General features: G+C 42.8%; 1 protein-coding gene across 2 annotated transcripts in view; it reads right to left on the minus strand.

The window, feature by feature from the left end:
- Window positions 1–15,062, minus strand: part of MARCHF3 (membrane associated ring-CH-type finger 3) — a 59,171-nt gene extending 44,109 nt beyond the window's left edge. For both annotated transcript variants that reach the window (XM_059836630.1, XM_059836629.1), the window contains exons 1-2: window positions 14,956–15,062; window positions 13,584–13,733 (exon numbers count right to left, since the gene is read on the minus strand). The gene's annotated coding sequence lies outside the window, so the exon portion shown is untranslated. The remainder of the gene's footprint in view (window positions 1–13,583; window positions 13,734–14,955) is intronic.
- Between the last annotated feature and the right edge of the window lie 2,033 nt (window positions 15,063–17,095).

Consider the following 17,095-nt stretch of genomic DNA (forward strand, 5'->3'; position numbering starts at 1 on the left):
TCTCTTTCCCAACCCTCTGGGAAAAGAGCAGGACACTGGATTTTTCACTGTATGCATCATTTTATTATTATTATTATTATTATTATTATTATTATTATTATTATTATTATTATTATTATTATTTAGAAATCTCTTTCACATAAGCCTCCAGCTAGGAGGAAATATTTCCTGAGGAAAAAAAACTTAAACCTTTTCATTAATTCTTGCTGAGTTAATGTCTTACAGAGGTGTTGGGGAGGAATGGGCTGGGCTCAGAGGCTGCCTGACCTTATCACACAAGAGGAGCAACCTCTACAAACACAGAAAGCAAATATTCTGGCAAATATTTGTATGTTGGAAAGTTAAATTACACACACAACCTCTGCTTTCCTGTTTCAAAAGCTGCCTGGGAAAGTCAGAAGATTTTTTAACAGCACTGAAAGACTCTGTCCCTTTTCACAGTGATGAGGAATGGTAATTCTTCCAAGGAAAACAGAGTTTAGGCAAGATTGAAATTACACAGGCTTGGGGCTGACACACAAGGCTGCCAATATGGATTTTTGCCCATTAAAAAGATCCACAAATGACAGGGAAATGCCTTGGTGCTCTCAGTCTCACTTTTCACATAAAGACCCAGCTTTATCACCCTGAAAGTATTTATCTCTGCTTTTAGGAATATAGGAGATTTGACTTCTCTGTTTCTGAAGCAGGAGACCTCATCAGATTAAAAAAAAACCAAAACTCTGTTTGACTGTAATATTTTAAAGCAAGAGATGAGACAAGTAAGAGAGGAAATATTTAAAACACTGGGTGTGGGTTTGTTAAATCTAACTGCCTTCTAATAAAAAATAAAGGACAAAGAGAGCTTTATGAAAGACTCTGCTCTGTCCTTGCAAGCAGAGCCTGATCAAACTCTCACTCCAATTTATGTATATTCCAATGATCCTTCAAGCGAGAAGAAAAGGCAGAAGAGGAAACTGAAAAGAAACATCACATCTACACCCCAAAGGTTTAGTCAAAGTATTTCCAGGCAGAGAACTTGAGGAGACACAAAATGCACGGGTTTATTTCTCTTTTAAGCACTGTGTCTCTATGTAAGGAAAATCCCAATTTATTTTTGGTAGCATGTACTAAAAAGCTGCTGCTCTCTCCCACCCAGCTGCTTCCCCCACCCTCCACCCCTACCCCCAGAGAAGGCTGAATGTTTTTTTCAGTACTCTGAAAACATGGGGTTTTTCATGGGTTTTTTTTCCAATACTCTGAAGACATCCTGTAAATCATCTTCAGGTGTTTTAATGTTTGTCTTAAATATAAATATTTGTGTGTGTGTGTGTGTGTGTGTGTGTGTGTGTGTGTGTATCCATATATGTACACACAGAGTTTGTGGTGGCATCCTAGAGTACTGGGGGGAAATTGGGCTACTGATTCTTCCCAAACACAAGAAACATGAGCTGTTAAAAGGTAACCAGTTTTTTAAAAAATTAAAAAAAAAAAAAATCAAAGTTTTCCCTTAAAAAAGCAGGAAAAAACCCAAATTAACAGAGTAAATTCCAGCCCATATCATATCTAAGTTATGTGTAGCACTAAGTCCCAAGACCCAGCTTTAGGCTTTTCATGACTCTTTATGACTAATATCATTATTTTTTATTTAATAATAAGACACTGAGAGACTCAGCCTCTGCTGCAAATGTCAGGGAATGACTGCTTGCTAAATACTGTAATTTGTGCCTGCAACAAAAATGAACAAATCAGCAGCACAGTAGCTGTGGTTTGGCATAGCTTAATTTTGGCTGCTTCTCCTGGATGGAGCTCAGAGTTTAAGGACCTGCCAGGAGCCCTTAAAAAGTGAACCAAGATATAAAATGTAACACACTGAGGAAGAAAAAAATTATTCTGGCCCGGAAAATGCTGTTGGCAAGAGCACAACATCCTTGTGCACAGTTTTAAACACCCCTGTGTTGGTGCATGACACTTTGAAAATCTTTAATATGGTGTAAAAACATCTTTCAGAAATAACAGGATTAAACTCCCAGCCAGAGATCCACAATCAGGGGTAATCAGCCACCATCCCATAAATGCTCCTGGTTATCCCAAAGGCCGGGAATTTGTGGGTTTTATTCTCGTTCCTGAAAATAACTTGCAGAAATTCAAGAGTGTTCTTACCTCCCTTTTGGTTATCTGCAAAATACTTCAATAATTTGTGCTGAGTGGCCATAAATCATGAACCCAGAGGAAAGTAGGAGCCAAAAGGCTTCTGGTCACACCTGCTTGGGCAGGAAAGTGAGGGCAGAGGATTCTGCCCTCGTGCCTCCTGCACTGGAGTCAGCACCACGACAGTGGCACAAGACAAGGGGCACACAAAGGTTGAAATCCAGGGCTTGGTTCATGGCCTAAAAAGTCATTTTTTCATTGACCTGCTTCCAAAATGCAGTGAGGAAATTCTGCCCTTGAAAAGGTGATAAATAATAAACCAGTATTTCCACTGGGTAATGAATTTAATAGAGCCAAGCTACTGCAGGTGGCTGGAGAATTCCAGGGAATTCTCTGTGGATCCAGGACCACATCAAATGAAGCAGACATTGTGTTTTATCTTCCTGCTGCTCTATCTGGAAAGGTTCCCCAAATCCATAAGAGGAGTTTATCAGAAGCAGACATCTGCAGAGGACAATTATTTCCCCCAGTGGTTAAAGGAATAGATTCTGCTCTTTCTGATGGGCTGAGGCACACACTGCAAAAAAGGTTTGGCCATCAGCTTTGAAATGTCCCAGTGGGTGAGTGCCATGTTCACCTGGAAAAGATCATTGTCAGCATGAAAAATGCAGGGCAAAGGGCTTTATGTCCCAGAAATTGTGCAGCCAACACAAATTACAGGAGTTAGAACTGAGAGGTGCTGGTGGCTCCTGCTGCTGGGAAGCCCTGAGGGGTGTTGGTGGGGGATAAGAGAGAAGAAAGAGATAAGGGGAAGCAGAAGAGAAAGGTGGCAAACCAAGCAGAGGGAAAATGAAGGCAGGGAAATGGCAATCAACCAGCAGTAACTCATCAGTGGCACAACACAAAACAAAATTCAGGAAAAAAAAAAAACAAACCCAAAAAAACTCCAACCACAACTAAATCAAACCAACCAATAGACAAAATTCAAAGCTTTTCCTGGAAGGGGGAAGACATTTGTGCAGCTACAAAGATCAACTGAGGACTGGCAAGGTTTAAAAGCCCAGAAATGCTATTCTGTCCTTTTTAAATGACCTCTTCAAGTTCCTTTCTGAAGAGAAGCTTTGATCACAATCATTTCATGCAGAAGGCTGAGCCAACCTTGGAGCAGAATGAACTGTGTAACTTCTTCAGCACAGGGAAGTGAAATGCAAAACTGAGGGAAGACAAATCACTCTTGCCTTTTGGCTATCATTCATTCCCTACCATTAAGGAAAACCCAGTGATTGATGAGCACTGCTGAAAGGGGTAATAATCTACAAACAGAAGGAAGACAGCACGTCTGGTGCTGCTTTAGGAGATGTCCTGAAGGGTTTGACCATCACAGATAAACAAATTCTGCTATTGCCACTTTACTGAAGTTATGGGTAGCATGCAAGGCTACTACAACCTTTCTAAGCCAAGTGGACCCATACTGAAACATGACACCACCACTTTCAAGCAGTCATATTCATCCTACAAATAATAAAACCGAGGTGGAAGGAAACACTGCCTGGCTTTCTCCCACTTGCAGTGGCAGGAATAGGCCAGCAAATTTCCCTTTTCTCTCTCCAGAGGCCATGCTGCCACAGCAGTGTGAAATACCAAGCTGTGTTTGGTGTCAGGTGCACACAGGCAATGTGTGTATTTGTGAGTGCAATATGTGTGGAGTCCAACAATGGGACAGTGGTGAATTCTAGTAATAACTGAGGCAAGTAAAGCATGGCAGAAGGCCTTTGAACCCATCTTTGGTTTGCAATTAACCTTGGCTGATTTAAGAGCATTTGAATTAAAGCGTTAAGGATGTTGCTTTTTGCTTGTAGTCAGGCCTTAAAGAGTGCTGCAGTAATAACCCTTTTTTTGAAGTATAATTTTAGAATATTGCTTGTATCCTTGAAACTATAGCCTTGGAATATATATAAAGGAAATATGCTTATCTCACCCCTTAACAAAACAGAGAAAAACAGCTTGAGAAAGGAAGATGAACATCATCTCAAGGATTTGTGGTTTCGACCAAGGGAAGCTGGGCATCACTGCTATGAGATTTATAGTCATTGTAATTAAAAGCTGGACCCACATCTGGGGAGCTGAACTTCACCAGATGGGATTCATCTTTGTTCTCTAGGAAACCAGGACCAACATCTCAGAAACTACCACCTCCATCTGGGAACCCTCCTTTTTGGGACACATCCTGAGAAAAACTGAATCACAATAATGTATAGAATTGTGATGTAAAAACTGGAAAATAGAAACTGCTGAGAAAGCTTCTGAGTACCCCTATAAATACCTGTAAGCCCCAACCATGGGTGTGCAGTTGGAGGGAAACTGCCCCCACTGTACCCAGCGCTCTGTTGCTCATACTTTACCATATTAATTAATAAATTGATTGCTGCTTGAATATTGGCATAGTCAAGCTTCTTATTTATAACAGCAGCAATATTCAGTTCAAATGAAGTGTGAAAGTTGGTGAGTTTACAGAATACCAGGGCTCTGCAGGACAATTTTCCATCACTTTCTCAAAGCACCACGTAGCCTGAGATGTGCTCTGAGCAAACACAACTGAAAGTGTGCACACTGAGGTCAGCTGTGGAACAAATGCTACACAAATCCAAAGCACCTCCAGGCAGAGCCTTGTTTTCCACCTGACCTTGCACTGAGCACAGTTCCCATTCCAGTCTGCCCATACATTCTCCCTCAGATTCCTTTTTGGGGATGAAACTATTGGTTTGGCCTGAAAACTGCCAGGTTTTCATTCTGAGAAAGTCTGTGTGACCACACAGAGATTCATTCAGACATTAGAAATGCCAGAAAATATCAGAAACCACCCAAAGCTCTTGCCTACAAGGGAGGTGCAGTTTCAGAACTGAGAGAGAAACAGAAAAGGAAAAATACCTCTGTGAAGGAGGAGATTTGCAAAGACCTCTATTCAGTCCTCTTAAATTCATTTGCCACTGAGCGAGGAAGGGAGAGAGGATGAGAATATTTATATTTGCCACAAGTAGGCGGAGAAGCACTAAGCTTCAGCCCTTTCCCACAAAACATTTATACAGTCACAACAAATCGTGGGGATGATCAGAGTGAGCCAGAATTTAACTTTTCCTTAAAGAAGACAGCAGTTTGTCCACAGGATCTCTTTCTGTACTAATTTACACTTTTCTGAAAGACTGTTTCCACTCAAGATTTTGTCTCCTGCTTTAAACCCCCACGTTGTCCCTGGTGTTAGACTCTCTGCTGGCTGCTCCAGAATGATGCAGAGAAACTAAAACACATGGAAAGGGAGGAATTTCAGCTTTTGCTTAATAGACCAACTGGATCACACAACACACAAAACTGTTTTTTTTTTTAATGAGGCGGGATACACAGGTCTGTTTGCATTGCAATTTGTGGCTGCTGTGTCTATAAATTCAATTTATCTGTAACTCTGGGCTTAAACTGGTCCTTCCACAGATGCAAGGGTGCTGCTGAAAAGGTTTTTCTTTTTCCTGAAATTCTTATATATGTCTCCACTGCAAACTACCTAGGTGAGATGAAAGAGCACTCTCCTCTGCCCAATTTACAAATGCCCAGAAAACCCTTGAACTCTCCTTGGTAACACTGATTGCACTCTGGCAAAGGTTGAAGCTCTAGAAGTTGTCTGGGATTCACTATTAGAACAAGAGCCAATGGACAATTCAAGTTTTCTTTTGCATTATGCCTGCAAATGTGTTAAATCTTAGCACCATTACTAAGATTTTATTCATAAGGATTCCCTTAAAAAATTAATTTAGTCACAAGCAGCACCCAGACAGAATTGGTTTTACTTGTTAAGTTCAGAAAGGAAGGAAAATAGATTTTTCAAAAAGAGTTGTGTTCATATATTTGGAGATTAATATGTAATTATTGCACAGGATAGGCACAGGATAGAGAATATTCACATTAAAGCTGATCACCTACAGACACCATGAGTCTATAAACTCCCTCAGTGAACAAAATTAAATCATCCCCACCCTTCTGAAGAACAGTTATTGAACACAGGCTGCTGGGAAGGTCAACAGCACAGCCTTCAAACCTGTATTTCTAAGCACTGTTGTTCCTCTATTGTTGCTTAAACACCTTGAATACTATAGGGACTAATCAGTAGTTCAGAGACAGATAAATAATTCCTCCTTTTTTTCAGGTTAAATGAGACCCCACCATTTCTACTATCAAAAACTTCAAGGCAGGACATATACATTTACCACGTCCTCATTACCACAACAATTTTTCAGATATCCAGCGAGTAAGGAGCAAACCACCACCTGCAAAAGTGCACATCAGCCTTTGTCAGCTCTGGAAATCCTCCTGGGCTTGGTGCAGTCAGAGTCTCAAAATGCCCCCGTGGTCTGGGGCAGTTTCTTTGGGGACAGCAGGATGGGTGACAGTGCACGTGCAGACCTCCAGCCTCAGCCAAAAGTTTCATTTTGGCTTTCCAAGTCACATGAACAGATGGATACCATGTCAGACTTGCAGCAATACTCCTGTGGAAGGCCACAGCTAAGAACTGATAGTGTCACTGCACCCAAAAAATTATTTACTGCTAATTCCTTAATGGTTGTGGTGATAGATAAAATATTTTCCAAATAGGGACGATAGGTAAACTCCTCAGCCTAGGGCATTTGTCATCCAAATACAATGAAGCAACAGGGTGTAAATTAGAGGGAAATGTGACAGCTTATTTAGGCAAATGGTGCTCACATCCAGATAATTCCCCTTTTATGGTGTTACAGTAATTAATGATGAGATAGGGCTGGAGCTTAACTAAAATGGACATTCAGCTCTAATGCTACATATCTGATGCTGAAAGCTGCTGGGTGAGGGGTTGAGGACAGCTCTTCCAAGTGGGATCACAGGAAGGCTGAGGCTGGAAGGGACCTCCAGGAGAGTCATCTTGTCCATCTCCACTGCACCTGCAAGAACCTTGTCCATCTCCACTGCACCTGTCAGGTGACAGCATCGTGAACAGCTTCCCACATTTGGCAGCACAAGTGAAAACACAGAGATGGTTACAACAGACTCAGTCAGAGGATAAAGTGAGGCAGGCCTGAGTGGTCAGAGAGATGATTCCAGTGGACAAAGCACACTGCAGAAGAGAGGTGTCAAGCAGGCAAAAATTATGTGGGACTTTGAAGAGGATTTTAATTCAGTTCCATGGAGGAATCCAGGGAGAAGGTGACAAATCAGTGCCAAGGACTGCTGTGGCCAGTGGGAAAAACAAGGTTGGAGCAACCTACAGTTAATTGCCTGTAGGGCAGCGTTCAAATTCACTGCTGGTTATCCATTACCTCACTTAACAGAACAGAAACAGGTTTCAGCTTTGGTGGTGGCACTCACAGCAAAGAAAAACAAGGATTTGTTTTGCCACCACATTCCCAGGGTGACCTCAGCTCTGTGGACAGGTCTCAGCAGTTTCATAGGTGAAACATGAAGCTAATCTGGACCAGGGCCTTCAGAGAGAAGCAAAAGGAATGATGGAGACTGGTCCCAGTGGTGACTGGCAGCAAACGCACAGTGCCATAACCTGGTCACTGGATAAAAGGTAAAATGCTGGATGAAATCCCATTGCAGGGGTTTGATGTGGTACAACTATTTTTCTGCACTAGCTGTTTACAAGTTATCAATTCTAAAATGCTTCAGACTGCCTGGGTTGCAACAGCTTCACAATAGTATTTATTGATTCATTTGTGTTTATAAGCGTGACAGTCAATGAAAGCTTTCTGGCTTTGTTGTGGGGCAGGACCCCCAGTCCAGCTCCCCCTACCCAAAGTTTTATTGCTGGGCATTACAACACATTCTGTGGAAAACCCTTTGGCAAGCACAGGTCACCCCCCAAAAACCTACAACCTGCTCTCTGTGGGGGCAGGAGGCAGGGGAGGCACAGAGAGAAAAACCTTGACAAAACAGTCCAGCCAAAACCCAAAACCTCAGCAATTTAAGAGCTTCCACTGAAGGGAATTGTCTCCACCCCAGCCAGACCCAGCACAAACTGGCTGGGCAGACACAGATGTGCTTGCAGCAGCCTCTATCAGGATGAGTTTGAAGCCTGGACAGGCAGACCTCAAACTCCTTCCAACAGGCAGAACACAAACACATAGCTTCCAAATCCATTCCTTCCCTTGGAAAGGGAGGGAATTCCAGGTGGTGCCCACAGACCTCATGGTCAGATCTATAACACAATGAAGATTATGGATCTGAAACTTTACTAAAACCTTCCATGGCACTGGAAGTCCCCTGACAAGAAAAATGCCCCACCCCGCCAAAGCTCTTTTCAAAAGGGCTTGAGAGGCTGGTTTAAAGGAAAATTGGCAAGTGCTCAATCCAGAGAATTTTATGTGAAAATGTGAGCCCAGAAGTTTCTACAGGTTGCTGCAGCAGTCACCTGCATGGTGTACCCTGTGTTTGGGTTATTTCTGCTAAAGACTTCCAGCAAGTGAAGGATGAGTCTCTCTCTTAAGAGATTCAAATTCAAAACTGTGCTATAAACCTACTTGTAGCTAAATAACCCCAGGCTTCTGGGCATCTATTCAACTACCTAAATTAGCATGAGGAGATGGTTCCCATCAGTAACCAGAGCCAGTCTCAGTCTGGCATTAGTAAATATACTCCTGTAAGCAGCTGGGATGCAGAAAAGGTTTCTGTTTAGCTCGAAAATTCTGCTTAAATTAATACCAAGTTTATCCACACCCCTTTTTTTTTAATAATTGCAATCAGTTTTCAAAGATAAACTGAGTGAGTTGCTTTTCCCACTTCCAATAAAAACTTGAATGTTCTCCTACAGAATGCTGAGGATCTCACAGATCTGAGAAAGCACCTCTGCCTCTCCCCTTCTGGCTCACAGATGAGTTTGTAATCCTTTGCTGATACTAAACACACAAATAGCTTTTAGCAAGGATTTCCATTTAAAATATACATATAAAATACTCATTTAGAATTTTCATCTTAGAGAAAAAAAATCTGAATGGCCACTGCTGTGTTCTCTGACTGCACTAAGAGCAAACAAAACACTGGCAAATTACTTGAAGTAATCACATTCAATTTAAACAGGAGCCAAATATTTGGATTAGGCAACAGACACCTAACAGCCAAGATTAACTAAGTAAAACAGAATGTAAGGTAACTTAGGAATTTAAGTAAAAATTAGCTACCTATGTTTCACATGATTACATGTAAGTGTTTTCCCCCTTGACACTGAATTTGTCCCTTTTCATTATGAGTAGACTGAATTAAAGACTGTTCCTAACAGGGGCGCTGAATTATTTCAGATTTTATAATGGAATGCATTTCCAAAGTGTCCTGACTCCCATGCCTCAGCTAATCCCCCCTAAATGTATTTTCAGATAAGAATACCAAGACTCAGCCACTCCACGAGGAAACAGAGGCAGAGATGAGAAGACTCAAAAATCAGAGAAGGTCCAGTGAAGATCCTGCTGCAAAGATTTGGTCAGCAGCAGGAAAACCCACAGCACTCTCAGTTTTCCTCACTATGGAAATAACCCCTCTGCAGACAATGGGGAATGACTAAAGAAAAAGTTCTTCCTAGGGTTGTTCCTAAGCAGAGAAGTTCATGGTGGATTTCAGATGAGCGCCAAAGGACAACAGCAAAGGTCACAAAATGCACTGGTTTGGCTTCTAAATGCTGTGACATTTCCTGTCCCATGTTATACCACTAAATCACCCCCTCATTCCATTTTTTGGTGGGATTTTTCAAAGCTTAAATATCAGGTATTAAATATGAAAACTGCATTTTTCATCTTTCTAGCCAGAAACTCACCATGACTTAATATCAGCAGATTACAATAAATGAGATACTGGAAGTTCTCCTGTAATCTGCTTTTGCATTACTCAAACTTTGGGGGATATAAATTGTGCTCAATAATCACATTGATTCTTATTTCTTATTGTTTACAGTTTTCTCTTGAGACATATAATGAATGATTCTTTGCCATTAGTAAAAGTTTTATAGGCTGGGAGAGGAAAATAACTCTTTAGTGATAAAATTTTTCAACAGCAGGAAAAAAAATACTTTCAAAAAGACAATTTTCTCAACTTATTATTCAAGTTTTTACAGTGGCTTAGAAACATAGAAACCAATTAGTTTTAATCTCCATTTAATTTTATGGAGTGCCTCCAGAAGAGCTCTTAACACAAAGCTAAGACTCCAGTAAGGGCAGTGCAAGGATGATGAGAACTCTGCTAATATTATCCTCACAGAGATAGCAGAATTGCGGCTCTTATGTGTTTCTGATAAAAAGTATGATGGGCATAATTTTCAAAACTCTCTAGAAATTGCTCTTTGAATTTATATTGGCAGTGGGGGCACGAAAGCAAATTTCCTCACGCAGACACTGAGGTGCAGACAGCAGAATCCAATCCAAAAAGGAGCAGAAGTACAAGGAAAAATCACTTGCAATGCTGGAAAGCAAAAGGAAAATATAAAACCTCGTTTTCAATTATCACTTAGACTAAAACACTGTGTTAAATGTTAATACTTTTAAATCACAGGTACTCCAATTTAGAAATATCTCTCTCCCTTTTTAAATACCTGTTTGAATGAAAATTGCCTTTCTGAAGGCTGGCTGGAGTTATACTGATTATTTATCTGTTAAAGCCCACTCAGAATCTCTGGTGCTTTTGCTAGCTGTGACCTGTAAGTGACCTGAGAAAGGAAATTCTCTGTGAATTAGTAACAGCTCTGCACCTCCCCTGCCACTGCTGCCCAAAACCCTGCTCTTCCCAACCTCCAAAATGAGGTGAAAGCAGCTTGCAACACACCTGCTTAAAGGTGGCTCAGAAACTCTCAGGAAATGACATTTTAAAACTGTTTACGTAGTACATTTAATAAGTGGAGATTGTTAAAAATTTATGGAGGTAATCTTTAAAATTTAAGACAGATACCTTACCCTGGTAGGTTCAGTGCTGGGGGCCAAATGCCAATTTACAAAAAAAACCAGATGAGCATTTCAAACGAGACAAAAGATTCACAGATATTCATGCATATTTCCACTGGTAATATCAGGGACAGATTAGTTCATAACTTCAATTTAATACTGAATTTAAAGACAGGTAATTTGTAGGCTCTTTTGCTATCACTTCTTTCAAGTGTGCCTCATTTTCTTCATCACTTCATGCAGGCTACAAGCTTTTTGCCTGTCTTATAAATAGCCCCCTCATCCTTCCTGTGTATTTTCAGACACCAGGGTGTCAAGCACTGGGTGTCACCAGCAGGAATTAGTCTGATATCACTAATCTGTGGTATAAGCAAATCAAAGTGAGTGACAACTCCAAGAGGAAGCTGGTTGTTAGGAAAGAAGCGTGCTAGCAATCATCATTTCTCAGAACAGAGCATAACAAACACACTGCTGTTAGATGGGAATCCCTTACAACATCCATGTGCCAAGAAAAATAAGGATGGGAAGGGGCAGCTTTTACTTCCAGAGCCAGGGAGGGTCCAAAGATCAGGAATTTATGAGGTATATTCAGCCCCTATTAGTCAAATTTCATCAGTGTCACTGCTACATTCCCTCTATAACCCTGGTGCTGATCCTTGTTCCCTCCCTTCCCCCTGGTATCTCCCAGATCTGGGTGCTGAATTATCCCTCAAACTGGTCCCACTAGAAACCCAACAAGCAGTTTTCCACTGGCACACCTCTCTGAGACACAATCAAGGAAACACCACTGTGATGTCCAAGCAGGGAGGCAAACACAGAAGGGAAAACCTGGCTGAAATCCTTGTCCTGAGCTGCTCAGAGTGCCCAGGCTGACACTGAACAGAGAGAACACAAAATGCAGAGTGAAGATGCTGGCAAATGTACTGGCTCTGCCAGCTGCATTTTAGCAGGGAAAGGCTATGAAGGAAAGAAAAGCTGTGAGGTTTTTCTGGCAAAAATTTGGAAAAAAACAGGAAAGTGCAGGAGCTTAAGGCAGAAAAAAGGTGAAGACAAGGAAGTGTGGAATGATGGTAAAGTGCCGAGGCATGGACACACTCCAGGCCAGAAACAGACACGTCAGAGGCAGACCTAACAGTGGTTTTGTTATAATTAAGTGTTGTGGGAATGAAAAAGGCCTTCTAAAACTGTCTGGAATAAATGAGTATCACACAAAAACCAGAGCTTTGAGGGTTTACCCAGAAGAGCTTGGCCAAGTTGTGTAAGGCTTCAGGAATAAACAACTTCTTCCCTTCTCCCCCCTCTCCTCTTCCCCCAAAACCCTGAAAAAAAGTCACAACAACTTTGACTGCCATCAGGAAAGAGAGAATTTTGTATCAAACAATTGCCCTGGGCCACCGTGGGCCACTCAGCTGAATTAAGTCAAAGGGACTGCTGGCAGGTTTAAAATAGGCATGGGATTAAGAGTTTTCCTGGCTTTGTTGCTGCAGTGGGAAAAAAAAAAAAAAAAAGAAGCTGCAGATGCATAAATTTGAAATTGAAAATATCATCGATATCTCCAAGACACAAAGTATAATTAGAATTAGTAATTAATTCTGGTCTACGTTGCCTTTCACAAAGCTTAAATGAGAGAACAAAGTGAGAGAGATGCCAGATACTCTCTTTCCCTCCCTGTTGCTTTGTATTGCTCTGAAAACAGGTTCAGCAATCACCAGAAAAAAGGCTTGGAGATTCTTTGCTGTGGGGAGAGGTGCACCATAGCAGGGACACTAAAAAAATATCTTTAGCACATCACCAAGGGGGCTGACACAGCGAGGATGGCACAGGAGCAGCTCAAGAACCCCTTGACAAGTGCTCACATTATCACTTTGGTGGTTTTCAGCAATTTGATTTTGTGACAAGCCTTCCTGCACTATGTCACAAATGATTTCCCTCCCTTTCAGACTGTGGGTCTAAGCAGCAGCAGCAGCATTTCTTCCTGCCAGCTTCCATAAGGAAAGCAGGGCACACTCCTGGCAGCAGAAATCTGCCCTGACCACTTCTGGGATGCTCTCAGATACTTTTCAGTGGTCTATAATCTGTTTTATTTTTAAGGGAAGGATGCCCACAGTGGCTCCTCAGCTCCAACTAGCTGGAGTCATCTTTAGGGTAGTATTGTAATCTGGTACAGGGTGGTCTGAGGATGAATCCCTTCAAACATCATTCAGAAAAAGCCCCCCCTAAAACTTGTGTCAAGAGACCCTGCAGCATTGCAAAGAACATGCTGGGTAGATGTGTTTGCAAACGTAGGTGAAGTTTCTGCTACTACGGAAACTACACACATCTCTTTGCATCTGCTGCACACAAGGAGAACACATACAAATTCAAAGAGAAAGTGGCTCTGCCAACACAAATGCACAACAACCACAGTTACCCTGATGCGTTTCAGTAGGCATTATTTGCAAAACTATTTTTTCTGATAGACCAAAACAGCTCTCAGCCCGATTACAGCCATTGTAAGTGGAAGATGTTACTCACCCTTTCAGAGCTCAAGCCTGTGAGCCCCCAGGCAGTGGCTCAGACATGCTCGAAGCCCTGCCGTGGATGGAGCCCGTCCATAGGGGCAAGTGGAGACCTCAGAGAAGTCGTGGGAATGATGCAGAATTTATCTGTGAAATCCGATGCAGCCTGTGATAAGCAAGAGACCCGAAAAGGTATGAGAAATTTCCCTTCTGGGAGGGAAACCTGTCCGCCAGCTGATCTGCGCCCTCCCAGGTGGGTCTGGTGGCTCACTCACAAGCACCCCACACCTGGAAGTTTCAGGGCAGACACTGCACACCTCGAGATGCCACCACAAAAATAATTACTGCAGAAGGACAGGCTGCAATTGCCTCATCAGCCGCACAAACAGCAGCAGACTCAGCCATTAGCAATTAATTAAAGATCAATGGCTTGTAAAACCCCAAGGAGCGCACGTGCAATTAGCGAATGTAATTAAAGCAAGCCACAAACCAGCAAGCTGTTGTCTGACACCACTCTGCACCTCATCCCACTCCCTTTACAAGCCAAGCGGGCTGAGGGAGGGATACCTACGGAGTTCCACTTGGCAAAGCACATTTCCAACACCCTGCACTGGTCCAAAGCCCACGGACATGAGTCATCACCAGTGAGAGTTTTCCTGTTTATTCCAACGGACTTTGGATGGCCTGTAAACACCCTTGCCAAAACAAGGAATCTCTAATAGATTAATTAATTAATTAATTTACACGCTCTGCTTTCACTGGTTTGATGACTCGGGGATGCACAGTCCAAAGCTGAGACACTACTTGGTAAAAACATCCTGCATGCACCACAGGGTGCAACACAGGGTTAAATTTAAGTTTAAACAATTGCTTTGCGTTGAAAGTTAAACTCCTCTGATACGGGCAGGTACATTACTGAGTAGTTTCATAACCCCTTATACATCTACAAAGAGCCCTATGATACCCGGCAAGGAAAAAGTAATTAAAAAGAATTTTTTTAAAAAAACGTAAAAAAGAAAAAAAAAGGAAAAAGGATTTATAATTCCTAGGCTGAATCCCAGAAATGGCTACAGTTTGCCACAGCCTCTGGAACAGACAGAAACTACATTTCTTTCCTCCCCGGCTCCAAAGTCCCGATGGTAATTCTGCCTGAAAGAGCCTCCAGCCAGATCGCTGCACGCTGGGCATTACCACTCTTCACATGGTTTTGCTTCGTTTTCTTAATGAAAAAGTCAAACCCCAGCCCCAGCTGAGCTACTGGAGAACGCTGATGACGATGACAATAATATTAGGAAGAGGAAGAACAACAACCAGAAGAAAGAAGCAGCAATTTACTCCGGCACAGAAAACGCAAGGACCGCAGGTTTTCATTCCCGTGTCACACTCACCTCCTCCGGGACCCTCAGCTGTCCTTCCAAAAACAGGGATGAAGCGGGAGAGAGCCAGGAGCAGCAGCCTCTGGCTCGGCTGTCACCACAAGACCTCTCTCCATCAACCCCTCCTTCTTCTTCTTCTTCTTCTTCTCCTCCTCCTCCTCCTCCTCCTCCTCCTCCTCCTCCTCCTCCCCTGGCGGTACCCGCGGAGCAGCAGCGACACAAAGGAGCGCCCGGGTAGCGACAGCTCCCTGCAAGCCTGGAACAGAGCGAGGCATCCAGGAATTTCATCGTTTCCTTGTCACACGGGGGTTAAAAACCTCGCAGGAGCCGGTCCCAGAAGGGGAGAAGGTTTCCCGGAGCTGCCTGGGTGCTGATGTCAATGAAAGCTCCAGAGTTGCCCAGACTCAGTCGTAGCTGCATCAAAAATGATGCCGCCCCGAGTTCCAAAGATAAACCCCCCTCCCCAGGCTAATGTTTTTCCTTGCCTAACCACAGTTCTCCGTTCCACTGCCTCTGTCACGCTTGCTTTGTTCGGGAAGGAAAGGAGTATTGCAGGGCTGAGATGGTATTTCATGAAATTGCTGCGTTCCCTGAATGCAGCCGCCTGTTAAAGCAGCAAGATGCACTAAAATTTTACTAGAAGGCAAACCTCAGGGGCAGGGAGGAGCTGGCCTCCGTTGGCTTTCCTGACAGTGAAGCAGAAAATATGCCCACCTCTATTTGCCACCTGCATGTTCAGCCCCAGCCACACAGCTGCACTTCCAGGTGGTGATGGAAACAGCACCCAGGTGATACCCGGGTGTGTTAAAATAAAAAGGGAGAGCCTGGCGTGCCCAAATCACTCACCCACCTCAGCAGGAAAGGTACATTTAGTAGAAATTTAGGTTTTCAATGCAGTGGGGACGTCAGTGAGGTTGCCTGTATCCCAGCCTTGCAAACAGCTGCTGGCACCTTGGAGGTCCTGTAGCAGTGGATGTCTCACCTCCTGGAGAAGAAGCTTGAATTGGTGTCTGGTGTACAAATCAGACCTGTGTTTATCAATGTGGTTTGGTGGTTTGATTCACTGTGCTTTTCTCCACTGGATGGAGAGATAGGTGCCACCTTTCTGGAAGCAGATCTCCAGGGAATGTCATGCTGAAGAAAGAAACCCAATTCAATTCAAAACAGAACAAAAACCAAAACAACAAAACAAACACACACAAAATCAAAGACAAACAAACCCCCAAAACAAACAATCCCCCCCCCAAAAAAAAAAACAAACCAAAAACAAACACAAAAAAAAGCCCCCAAAAAACCAAAACCCACCAAACAAAAAAATGCAGCACCAAAACCCTCAAGAAAAAACCCAGATGTATCACCTTGTTTTATTGGACCCTGGGTTAAATATTCCTGGGAAGGACTGAGGAAGGGGTGAAAAGAAGGGAAAGGATTGGACTGACTCAGGATTAGGTGGTCTAAGACATTTCTTTCTGTGGCAGCCTAAAACTGTTGGGCTGTTGCAAGACCCTGAATTTTGCACACCCTGACCTTGTGTCTAGGTGCCTTCCAGCAATCCACATCACACAACCCACATCTTTTGCCTTCCCCCCAGGAGAAGGGAGTGGATGTAGTTGTGTCTCATTTCAGTGAGATTTGTGTATGACTGGCAGGGATTTAGTTTTTATCCTTGTAATCATCCACATGTGCCCCAGAAGGCAGCGCTGAGGGAAAATGAGGAAGGTCTGGAGTGCCCTCAGTCCCTGCTGCTCATTCCATGGACAAGCAAAGAGTATTTTTCTCCTGCAGGAACTCATTTTATCCTTTGGATGGCCTGGTCATATTTAATTTCTCTCTGGAAGATCCAGACCAAGAACCAGAATTTGATCTCAAATGCGACAAGAGCTGAGGACAGAGAACAGAGAATAAATTTTGTTGTTCTTACTGTGATTTTTTTTTGCCAAGGCAGCTCAAGCTATTACTCAGATGGAGTTCCCTAACTGGAAACTGTTCTGTTCTCACAGCTCCAGTCATGACTTTCAAAAACTCAGGTTTGGGTCTACAAGGCAAAGCAGTTTCACAGGAGTGGGATGGAGCCTTCTTAGCAGCAGGGCATGATGGAAAAGAAGAGAGATTTTATTGGTAGACCATAAAGCAAAACTGCCTGGAAAGTGAT

The sequence above is a fragment of the Haemorhous mexicanus genome, chromosome Z (assembly GCF_027477595.1).
Source record: "Haemorhous mexicanus isolate bHaeMex1 chromosome Z, bHaeMex1.pri, whole genome shotgun sequence".
Classification (NCBI taxonomy): Eukaryota; Metazoa; Chordata; class Aves; order Passeriformes; family Fringillidae; genus Haemorhous; species Haemorhous mexicanus.